The following is a 12190-nucleotide window of genomic DNA, read 5'->3' as shown; positions in this document are numbered from 1 at the left end:
GTGTCTCAGTTGATCTAAACTCATATTGCTAGTTTCCAGGTTCAAGCCTGAAAAGCACTGAATATCATTAAATCTTGAAACACTATTATGACGTGGATACCCCATAGTTCTTGTTCATAACTGAGCACCTTTTAATGTGGACGCTTCCACATAGGCAACATGGTGTGAGGCCTTTAAAACGTGCTACTCAAGCTAACCATGATCTTCACTGGTCTCTCCAGCAGATGCTAACCTTAATCCAGTTAAGCCCCAGATACTACCTGCTGGCTTCAGGGAGAGCAGGCCCAAAAACAGGGACCCAGAGAAACAACTATAAATAAATATCATAAAAATATAACAAAAGTCCCACAAGAGGAGGGATGACTGTAAACCCTTGGCTTAAATTAAAAGGACAAACCAAAAATCTTTATAAAACAAGGATTTGTTCACAGAGAACTAGATATTACAAAGAAAAATCTGAAAAGAGCAAAAAGGGACACAACAGAATTGTATTAAAGGGCAATCCTAAGCAAACAAATCCTGTAAATGCCTGAAGTGACCCTACTCTGTTGGGCCCCTGAGCAAGGCCCTTAACCTACAATTGCTTTGTCCTGGGTATGACATTAATCTGCATCCAGCCAGAAAACCCTGGGGGTTGGGGGCAGAATTAGCACTCCAGCCACCATAAAAAAACCTCACACCATTCCTTTCCATCTGAACTAGTGTGGTGCTGAGTTGTCACCCATTGCATGGCTGCACTCGGGTCCTAATCTGGGGATCCTGAGTTGATTTGTCATGTAGTGCGTGCTGCAATGCGCTGTATCAGCGCCTGCTCCTAACCTAAGTAAATGTGTCCCAAAACATAATACAAGGAACAGAATCCTTTAGCGGAGCAAAATAAATGAAGAAATCCCAAAAATGTAATACTGACAACACAATAGTCACTTTATTGCCTGAGCCTTCTCAGGTCACTTATATAGCCGAAGTGAGGGCGAAGGAGCAGTTATGTCAAGGTGGCCACGCCTCCTGGGGCTCCACCCACAAAGTACAAGAACCAGCAGAACTTAATTAAAGAATTCCAAAGGAAACCAACTGAAATAACATATAGACATGAAAAATAATGACTCAAAATGAACAAAAACAGTAATGAAATATAAAATACGCATACATTCGCACTGATTCATAATGGGGTGTTTATTTGCAATAACCTAAAATGATTAAAAAGCAATCTAGTAATCACCTGAAAATGTTTCATTTATACGACCGATGATTTATATTTTAATATTAACACCTTTGGTGATGGCAAAATCTGCCAAATAAATAGGGCACTGCGTGGAGAAAAGCCACAGAGTTTATCAAGGATTACAAACGTTTACACGTCTAAGTGAATATCACAGAAAATCAACAAGATTCCTTTACAATGATTTAAAGCTAATTTAGATAAGAAGGTTGTTAAACTTGACTAAGAATAAGGAATAAATACCTGAGGTCTTTCCAGTATATGCTTTCATTTTCTTTCTTGCCAAGCCTTATAGTATTTCTAGTTATTCTTATACAGTATATACAGTACCAAAAAAAAAAAACTAGAAAAATTCCAATACATGTTGTAACAGAGATAGTGCAGAATGTGACTTCACTACATTTTTATTTTCATGATTGGAATGAGTCAGGCTGTTCTGCAAACATGACGGAAAAGCACCTGTATAGCAAGTACATTTAAAAATGGCTAATGTTTATTGTTGTGTTTTGCTTTTCTTGTGAGCTGGCGCAAGGGCAATGGAGTTAAGGGCATCTGTGCTCTTTTGTTTTCTGCTTTTATCTATAGTACTAGGGTGTCGTACCGTGTTAGCCATTGTGGACGTAGTGAAAAATTAAACAAACTGACACCTTTTATCTTGTATTGCCACAATCAAAAGTCCCTTTGAAAGTCTAGTCAGACATGTGAGTTGCGATGAGTGTGGGAGGAGGAAACACGAAAAGAAGAAGTTTTTCACAGTCTTTAATTTATCTTTCTTTTCTGCCCTTAGAGTGAAGCAGGACAAACCTAGAAGATGACTCTACAAACCACAACCTCCCATATGGACCACACACAAGAACATCTGTCGCCTGAAAGTGGACGTTCACTTACGAAACAGAATTGTCATGAGAGGGTCCTTACTGAGCCCAACTCCAGGAACTGACCTTATTGAATGTCGACTGCTTTTTCTTTCCTCTTGATCCTTTTGGCTGCCATTTCACATTTTTGCCATATTAAACAGGGTTTCTCAGCTGGGAACTCTAACTCTTTTCACGTTTACTTTGTGCTTCCTTTCCCAGTCTATACACTTGTTTCAAATGGTGAGGTGCAATGGGTTATGACGTGGCACTGGAAAACATCTTCATAGATCTCAGTATCTTCTCCACCTACAGTTCACTTGGTCTCTGTGTTTTGAGACCTGCTGTTTCAGAATTTACTTAAGCTGCTACTCCTTGTACATTCTGTTGTTGTCAGTGTAGGTGTCCTTTTTAATAAGTTTATTTATGTAGCGCCTTTCATACACAGGTGGAGTGGTGGCTCTGAGGCTAGGGATTTGCACTGGCAATCGGAAGGCTGCTGGTTCGAATCCTGTAAAGTAAAGTAACTCCACTTTGTTGGGCCCTTGAGCGAGGCCCTTAACCTTCAATTGCTCCGTCCTGGGTTTGACGTTAATCTGCATCCAGCCCTGCATGTAGGCCCTCCAACCTGCAGGGAAAAACCTGGGGGTTGCTGGCAGAATTGGCACTCCAGCCACCATAATAAAACCTCACACTGGTTCCATTCCATCTGAACTAGTGTGGTGCTGAGGTGTCACTCGTTGCATAACTGCACTTGGGCCCTAATCTGGGTTCCTGAGTTGGTTTGTCATGTGGTGGATGCAGCAATGGGCTGTAACAACGCCTGCTCCTAACCTCTCCTCTCTCTTTCATACATTACAATTCAACAAAAACACATTAACAAGACCGTAGAAGTTACATACAAGAAAACGAATAATAATCATCGAAAAGATGCGTTTTTAACAGACGTTTGAAATGAATAATAGATTTTTCCTCGGGAAGGCAGAGAGGAAGAGCATTCCAAATTTTAGGGGCCATCACACTGTATTTAGGTACAGCGAGTAAGTTTGCGTCCGATGATCGTAATGCATGGGCAGGAGTGTAAGGAAGCAGCAGCTCAGACAGATAATTGAGGGGCTAAACCATGAAGGGCTTTAAAGGTGATGAGAATAATTTTATATTTGATTCTTGTAGAAACTGGAAACCAATGCAAATCTTAGAAGACAGGAGTGATGTGAGCAGATTTTTTAGTGTGTGTAAGTAGACGAGCAGCAGAATTCTGAACATACTGTAATCTATTGATGCAAACACTTGCCACTTCTTTATTATGGACTTTACTGTGCTCCTTGGGATTGATAAAGCCTTTGAGATTGTTTTGTCTCCATCTCCTGCCTTATGTCTGTCCACAACTCTATCCCTGAGATCTTTTGAAAGTGTCTTGCCACCCATAGTCAGTTGTTTGCTGTCAGTTGCACTACCAAGCAAGGGAATTAATGCTCCAGGAACAGCTTCACTAATCACACTGATTAAAGTTGATCGCAGGTGGAAGGAAGCCAGTAACCGCAATGGAAATGATGGCCACTTACACCTGATTGAGTTTAGGAAGGGGGTGATACTTTATTAATCTCAGTATTTCTTGTTTTTTTATTTTCTAAAATTCTTCTGAACTGTAGGTGTGTTTATAACATGTTTGTTATAATATTAAGTTTAATGTCACGGTCTCTGTGCACACTGTTATGGACTCATTCATACAGGCAGACCAAGTATGGTACGCAGGGGCTCAGCATTTAGAATTGCCGAGCCAAGCACAGGACTAGATAAGCCAAAGACAACTGGAGGATTGAATAGTCAGCCTAAAGACAGAATAATATACATTTGTCCTCTGTCAGCACAAAATCCTCTTTCATGGTTGGGAGATTGAGAACTGCATGTAGGCATTGTGCTCTTCCTGTATTTCTGAAGGTGGGGTTTGAGTCCTTTCCTGTCCTTGTTTGGAGACCAGAAAGAGCCTGCACGTGGAGCAACCAGTATATAAGGATGGACCTACTGCTAATACACTTTGAAGCTAAACGGACAGAAGATTATGTCCTCAGTCCGGAAAATCCTTTCAGCGTGGCGACGAAAGATGGCAGACTGCGTAGATCAAGACTCCCACATTCTTAATAGAGTCTGTCATAAGCTTCCTGTCTGTAATACCGCGATATTAAACAAAGCTAAGTTATCCTTATACGTCTCATGTAATCTTGTGATCACCATATTGCATGCTGGGGGGGATAACACCTTTTTAATTTATAATTATTCAAATTCAGGTTAATTAAAACGCCGCAATTGAAAAGAACACATTTCCGAAGAGCTAATGCCTCTTAAGGAAACAAGGTGATATCTTTCACTTGGATGTTATAGATTGCATTGAGTAAGTAAAGTTGGAAAAAATATTAGTTTGTGTGTTTTCATTTAAGGCTGTAAAGCAAAAAAAATGGGAATATTTCAAAGGGGGAGATTCTTTTCTATACCCACTTTATTTAGTCGGGAGGCCATTAAACAATGCATTGAAATAGTCCAAACGGGTTATGATGAAAGCCTGAATCAGTGTTTCAGTATCCTTCACACTGACGAAAGAATGCAGATAATGCAGATTTTGCGGAGATGAAGAAAAACTGTCTGTACTATTGAGTTAATGTGTGGTTGCAAAGTAAGGAGCTGATCAAAGATGACACCCAAATTATGGACTGATGCTGAGGGTTCAACCAGGATCCCATCAACATCAATTGTTAGCCCATGAAGGATAGAGAGGGCAGATTTGGTACCAACCAATAGGATTTCTGTTTTATCAGGATTAAGTCAAAAATCATCCAATGATTGATCACTCGAATGCAATCAGTCAGTGCAACTGACTTCTATTTGCAGCTCTACGGCAAGGCAACAGCAGTTCTGAGAGAAAATGGAATCAAGAGATGGCATGGAGAATTCAGAATTCACAAAGGGGTTGTAACAATAATTCAATAACTAAGGTCAGGACGTGTGGTCAGAGAACAGAGCAGCAAGGGTGTATGCACCCAGAGCCAAGAAACACGAGATGTAAAATTGTAACCAAAATGCAGACACAATGGATTCTCTTTCACATATCTAAATTTTAGATTACTCTTTTCTTTTTCAATTTGATATACTTTATTAATCCTCGAGGGGAAATTGTCTTTTTGCATGACCTTTGGAGGCCAGAGTGTAGGGTGAGCTGTTGTAAAGCGCCTTGCTCAAGGGCCCAACAGAGTAAGCGATCCCTTCTAGATAGATAGATAGATAGATAGATAGGTATTTTATTAATCCCAAGGGGAAATTCACATACTCCAGCAGCAGCATACTGATACAAAAACAATATTAAATTAAAGAGTAATAAAAATGCAGGTATAACAGACAATAACTTTGTATAATGTTACCGTTTACACCCCCGGATGGAGTTGAAGAGTCGCATAGTGTGGGGGGAGGAACGATCTCCTCAGTCTGTCAGTGGAGCAGGATGGTGACAGCAGTCTGTCGCTGAAGCTGCTCCTCTGTCTGGAGATGACACTGTTTAGTGGATGCAGTGGATTCTCCATGATTGACAGGAGCCTGCTCAGCGCCCGTCTCTCTGCCACGGATGTCAAACTGTCTAGCTCCATGCCTACATTAGAGCCTTCCTCACCAGTTTGTCCATGGCGTGAGGCATCCCTCTTCTTCATGCTGCCTCCCCAGCACACCACCGCATAGAAGAGAGCGCTTGCCACAACCGTCTGATAGAACATCTGCAGCATCTTATTGCAGATGTTGAAAGACGCCAGCCTTCTAAGGAAGTATAACCGGCTCTGTCCTCTCTTGCACAGAGCATCAGTATTGGCAGTCCAGTCCAGTTTATCATCCAGCTGAACTCCCAGGTATTTATAGGTCTGTACTCTCTGCGCACAGTCACCTCTGACGATCACGGGGTCCATGAGGGGCCTGGTCCTCCTAAAATCCACCACCAGCTCCTTGGTTTTGCTGGTGTTCAGTTGTAGGTGGTTTGAGTCGCACCATTTAACAAAGTCCTTGATTAGGTTTCTATACTCCTCCTCCTGCCCACTCCTGATGCAGTCTACGATAGCAGTGTCGTCAGCGAACTTTTGCACATGGAAGGATTCCGAGTTGTATTGGAAGTCCGATGTATATAGGCTGAACAGGACCGGAGAAAGTACAGTCCCCTGTGTCGCTCTTGTGCTTTTGTCCTTCTGACAGTAAAGGGATATGAAACAGGCAACTTTCTAGATAGCAGCGCAGATCCTTAGCCGCAGAGTAGGTACAAGTGGCGCCTCCCATCAATGGGACCTTGTGTCCCAGAAGCCAGTGTCTGAAAGTCAGAGAACGTGAATGTTTTTTTAACAATATTAAAAACACAAGGAATCCAAAGAGAAGTAGAACCACTAGACTTCTTCACCTCAGAAACTCTGACTACCACACTCAGGTCATTTTTCAACACCAAGGAATAGTTAGAAAGATGTAAACTTATAAGCTGGAGTATGGGAGGAACGTATAAAATGTCATGAATTTAACATCTGCATGTGTGTGCAAGAAATATAATCAATAATTTGTACATTGCTTTGATTGATGCTTTAAAGCAGGGGTGTATGACATTGGTCCTGGTGGGCAGCAGTGGCTGCAGGTTTTCATTCTCACCGTCTTCTTCATTAGTCAGCGGTTAACTTGTTTTGGCTTAGTTTTAATTGACGTGACTCAGACCCCTTAATTACTTCTTTTTCCTTAATGAGCAGCCAAACAATAATGAGTCACAAAATAAGCTGCCACATGACCAGCTAACCTGAAAATAAAGAAACGTGAAGGTCTCAGTCATGTTGGTCTGTTCAGGTCACCAAAACATCTTGACGGTGGTCTTAGAAAAAACAGAAAATCAAGTCATGATATTCAATAACGACTTTAATTAACAGCAAGAATTGGCTTCTAATTAAGAAACTGATTGGAGTGAAATTGACTGGAGTTTGACATTCCAGTTTAGCTGGTCATCTGTTGGCTCGTTTCACATCTCATTTCTGTTTAGCTGCCATTTAATGATGAAACGAATCAATTCAGAGAACTGAATCCTTAAAAACAGGGCTATTAAAATGAAGGAAAAATGAGTTAATTAGCAGTGAAAACTGATCACTGATTAGGAAAAGGGTTAGAATGAAAGCTTGCAACCACTGCAGCCTTCCTGGATTGGACACTCTTGCTTTAGCATTTAGCAAGAATCAGCAAGAATGTGGCGTAAGAGAGATTAACAAAGTCCAAGATGAGCAGAGGTCAAAACCAGGAAAATGAAAGTAGAATCAAACAGCTAAGGTCACAGTTCATTGCAAAATTCAAATTCAAAAACATACAAAGATACAAAGATAACTCAGAATGTGTGAACTTCTCACCATGTGAATGGTTACTTCATCTTATATATTTTTACCTTTTACTTGTTCATCAGCCACTCCTGACAGCAAGACACTGAAACTCCTGCAGTCGAGCGCTGTAGGATACGGGATGGGGCGGGGACAAATGTGGGTGGAGTTGGATGACAGAGTGTTACCTTATAAGAAAGGTATGATATTATATATATTGTTTTTATTTATTCAATTCACTAATAAGGATATTATTTAATTATTCAATGCAGTAGTATTAATATTCTTTATTTATTCATCACTGTGTACAAGGTAAGTACCGTTACTTACTATACCAGAATACAGTGGTCGGTCTCATCATATGCTATCAGTCTTACGTCTGTGTCCACCCCATCCTGTATGGCATTTTGTATGAACGTCCATCACAGCAGCTCACTTCTCCTGCACTTTGAAATCGAAGCAGGTAAGTGACATGATCTTCATGTCTCTAAAAATAAGCAATAAAACCATCTCAATTTATGTAGAAATGAAAGAATCTGTCAGTAGCCCTTTATGCTGCAGTGACTAAATGGATTTCCATTGCAGTAAAACTCACAGCTGCAGAATCTAAAGATTATAATGATTTAATATTTCTCTGACATTGTAATTTATCAACAAAATGCAACATTGATCCACAATCTATGATGTTGAGCACCAACCAATAATTTTAAATGCAGCACAGATTTTAAATCTCCATTGACCACCTCTCTGAAAAAAGTTCTTTTTAGTAAATTTGAGCTACAATTAGCCAGAGGCCCTTCACATTCAACAACTAATAACACAATCTTCTCATCACTGAGGTTGAAATCTGCTATCTGTGAAAGCAATTTAAGGCACGTGATATTGTAAAAATGGTATTAACAACATATTTTATGTACACTACAAACAGATGTATTAAATTCTACTATTACTTGCCATGCATGGGTGCTTCAGGATCATCTTCATGGTTCAGACCAAGCAGGTAACACCACTTCAAGATATAGGTGGGGGTCGGCTGTTACTTTTTTTGCAGTCTCTGTCTCCTGTAGTAATTCTGAGAAGATGGCGGGTGAGAGCACATGACCTATGCACGAGAGACCCTGCCCCTTTCTATTATAAAAGTCGATCGACCACCATTGGACCTGAGCATATGAATTATCAATTATTGACCTGCTCTTAGACAAGCCACATTAAAGAGATTGCCTTAAGAGGAATTAAGTGAAGGCCACAGATGGCATTTTTTTTGGTTTTGCACGTTTACGCAGGGCCATCGTGCACTTGTTTATTTGATTTCACAAATTAAACAGGGTTGCCCAATTTGCTCCCCAACTATTCCCTGGGACATTATGAAGTTACTTGGGTGATAACACAATGTCATTTTTGAATATGACTCACTGTTACAAAAGTATGTTATAAGCAACATTGTAGTAACAAATTATTTGATGAAGTGACTAAACTACCATACACCACCAATTGACACAATTTGTCAATATTTGCAAAATAAGAAGCCAAAGCCTATCCCATCAACACAAAAGAGAAACCACTGAAATGTCCAATTTCCGAACCCACCTATGCTATTACAGGGTTACTAAAAGCCCAAACGTTGCCCAGGGTGGGTGGCCAGTCCATCGCTAGACACTCATATGCATACAGCACATACATACTTATTCCTACCAGGTCAATTTAAAGCTACCAGGTAACCTTAAACATGCATTTTTGGAATTTTGGGGAGAAACACTAACACCTAGAAAAAACCCATACAGGCGCACATGGCAGAATTCACGCAAAATCCATACAGATGATGAGAAACCTACCAAGAGTCATACCCATGCCTTTTGAACTCTGAAAAACCAGGGTCATGCCACTCATGTCACAATGACAAGTCTTTAATATGAAATTACTAGCTGTGTGTGGTCTTCGTGACAAAAAAAACCCAAAGACGCCCTAGCAGTTTTACTATATTCGTGAACTTGGAGTCTCGTCAGTTAACTCTTTAGAATTACCCAGGGCAGAGGACGTGGACCCACCTGTGCTTGCTGTCCCACTGGCTTTTGTAAGAAGACACCGGTGATGCCATATCTTCAATCGCTGGCATATGAGTCCTATTCATCTTTTCTCCAGAAAATCCCACTGGATAGACAATGTTTTTAGTGAAGACTTCACACATTGCCTTCCATTGCTGAGGTGTTTCACTTTCACGTTGTTGAGTCGCGGCGTTTTCTTTGTTTCGACGTTGTGTCTCTGCATCTATGTCATTGGCAAGATGGCATTATTGCGGGACAGCGGTGCTGCAGACAGCTCTTTCGTAATGAGGTGTATGCAAGCACCGAAAAAATGTAAAATTGCACGTATGCACCATTGAGGCTGTGGTTGAGCGTAAGCAGAACAGGCTGCTCCGTACACATGCAGGCCTTTCGTTTATATACAGTATGTCTAATTTTGAAAAAAATGCTTTAAAGATGGTCTCATCAGCATTTGAGCTTAAATGATAAATTTAATTCTAGTAACGTCTTCATCAGAATAGCAGATCTACAGGGGTGTAATATTTTGAAGGGCTCAATAAAGTTGGAGAACGACAAAACCAATAGTAATATTCCATTTAGCTACTTTCCACTGGTTAAAAAGCAAAAAGAATACACATTTAAATCTGCAGATTTGTTTTTCTGCGGTTAGTCACAGTTAGAAGAAATCTGTCCAAGAATAGCTTTACTGTCACTTATTCACCTGCTGAATTTAAACAGCACAAATGAATGGAGTAATTCTGTGAAGTTCGCTTATTGTGCACTTGATATGACTTGAAGTGTTTGTGTCTAATCAGTCCTGTTTGTTTAATGGAATCCCCCACGGCCTCGGCGTGTCTGACGTTAATGTGATCACTATACAGTTATTACCTGACACCATCACTCAAGTGAAGCCTGCTGCGTGCTCCTCAGATCTGCTTGAAATGTGCTATTTTTTTCTTTTTGGTTTTGATTTTTCCAATTTTTGCTCATATAGCTAACATTTTTTTAAACTCCAATTTAAAAAATATGTAAATAAAATATTATTATACACTGTAACAAATACATGCAGTCAATGTAAAACTAATATTATACACTGGCCTGATAATTAAAGCTACAAATATTATACAATGGTGCAGTGGTTAGTGCTATTGCCTAACAACTTTAGAGTGTAGGCTTCAAACTCTGACCTAGTAGAACTTGCGTGTGTTCTCCATTAGCATTGATCAGCAAAATTTTTTCCCAGTGCTCCATGATGCTTTGCGAGGCCAGAGTGGCATCACAGAGCTGTAGCAGTCATGTGGGATGATGATATTACTATCCAATTGTGCATTCGCAGAACTTCATACATGAATAGGAGAACTTGACCTTAATTTATATAGTGCTGCCCAATCTGCTTCGTGCCCGCTGGATGCCACTATTTGATTGATACCTCCATCCAGATTTGCAACCTGCGGGTGTTTGAAATGTGGTGTTTTCTTTTAAAGGGGTACAGTAGCTGACAGTCATGAGAGTATTATGAGTACTGGCACAAATCAAGCACTGCCGGCAGGTATATATTACTGATCCCTTTTCAATCACTTACTGCAAATCTTAACAAATTACTAGAGATGCAACCTGGACTGTATTTTTTATTTGGTAGTTAAGTTGTCTGAATTGGTGTAAAAGGTTTAACTTTATTGCTCAAGTTACACAACCTCATATTTTATTACATACAGTTAGGTCCATAAATATTTGGACAGAGACAACTTTTTTCTAATTTTGGTTCTGTACATTACCACAATGAATTTTAAATGAAACAACTCCAATGCAGTTGAAGTGCAGACTTTCGGCTTTAATTCAGTGGGGTAAACAAAACGATTGCATAAAAATGTGAGGCAACTAAAGCATTTTTTGAACACAATCCCTTCATTTCAGGGGCTTAAAAGTAATTGGACAAATTAAATAACTGGAAATAAAATGTTCATTTCTAATACTTGGTTGAAAACCCTTTGCTGGCAATGACAGCCTGAAGTCTTGAACTCATGGACATCACCAGATGCTGGGTTTCTTCCTTTTTAATGCTCTGCCAGGCCTTTACTGCAGTGGCTTTCAGTTGCTGTTTGTTTGTGGGCCTTTCTGTCTGAAGTTTAGTCTTCAACAAGTGAAATGCCTGCTCAATTGGGTTAAGATCAGGTGACTGACTTGGCCATTCAAGAATTTTGCACTTCTTTGCTTTAATAAACTCCTGGGTTGCTTTGGCTGTATGTTTTGGGTCATTGTCCATCTGTACCATGAAACGCCGCCCAATCAATTGGACTGCATTTAGCTGATTTGAGCAGACAGTATGTCTCTGAACACCTCAGAATTAATTCGGCTGCTTCTGTCCTGTGTCACATCATCAATAAACACTAGTGTCCCAGTGCCACTGGCAGCCATGCACGCCCAAGCCATCACACTGCCTCCACTGTGTTTTACAGATGATGTGGTATGCTTTGGATAATGAGCTGTTCCACTCCTTCTCCATACTTTTTTCTTGCCATCATTCTGGTAGAGGTTGATCTTGGTTTCATCTGTCCAAAGAATGTTTTTCCAGAACTGTGCTGGCTTTTTTAGATGTTCTTTAGCAAAGTCCAATCTAGCCTTTCTATTCTTGAGGCTTATGAGTGGCTTGCACCTTGCAGTGCACCCTCTGTATTTACTTTCATGCAGTCTTCTCTTTATGGTAGACTTGGATATCGATACGCCTACCAC

General features: G+C 40.2%; 1 long non-coding RNA gene across 1 annotated transcript in view; it reads left to right on the top strand.

Moving 5' to 3' along the window:
* LOC114663510 (uncharacterized) overlaps nucleotides 1-2585 on the top strand; it is a 162501-nt gene extending 159916 nt beyond the window's left edge. Inside the window, exon 5 of the long non-coding RNA XR_003718135.2 lies at nucleotides 2007-2585. This is a non-coding gene — a long non-coding RNA (uncharacterized LOC114663510). The remainder of the gene's footprint in view (nucleotides 1-2006) is intronic.
* Nucleotides 2586-12190: the final 9605 nt, after the last annotated feature.

The sequence above is a fragment of the Erpetoichthys calabaricus genome, chromosome 13 (assembly GCF_900747795.2).
Source record: "Erpetoichthys calabaricus chromosome 13, fErpCal1.3, whole genome shotgun sequence".
Lineage (NCBI taxonomy): Eukaryota > Metazoa > Chordata > Cladistia > Polypteriformes > Polypteridae > Erpetoichthys > Erpetoichthys calabaricus.
The sequence above is the reverse complement of the archived record's forward strand: the minus strand, read 5'-3'. Positions and strand labels throughout refer to the sequence as shown.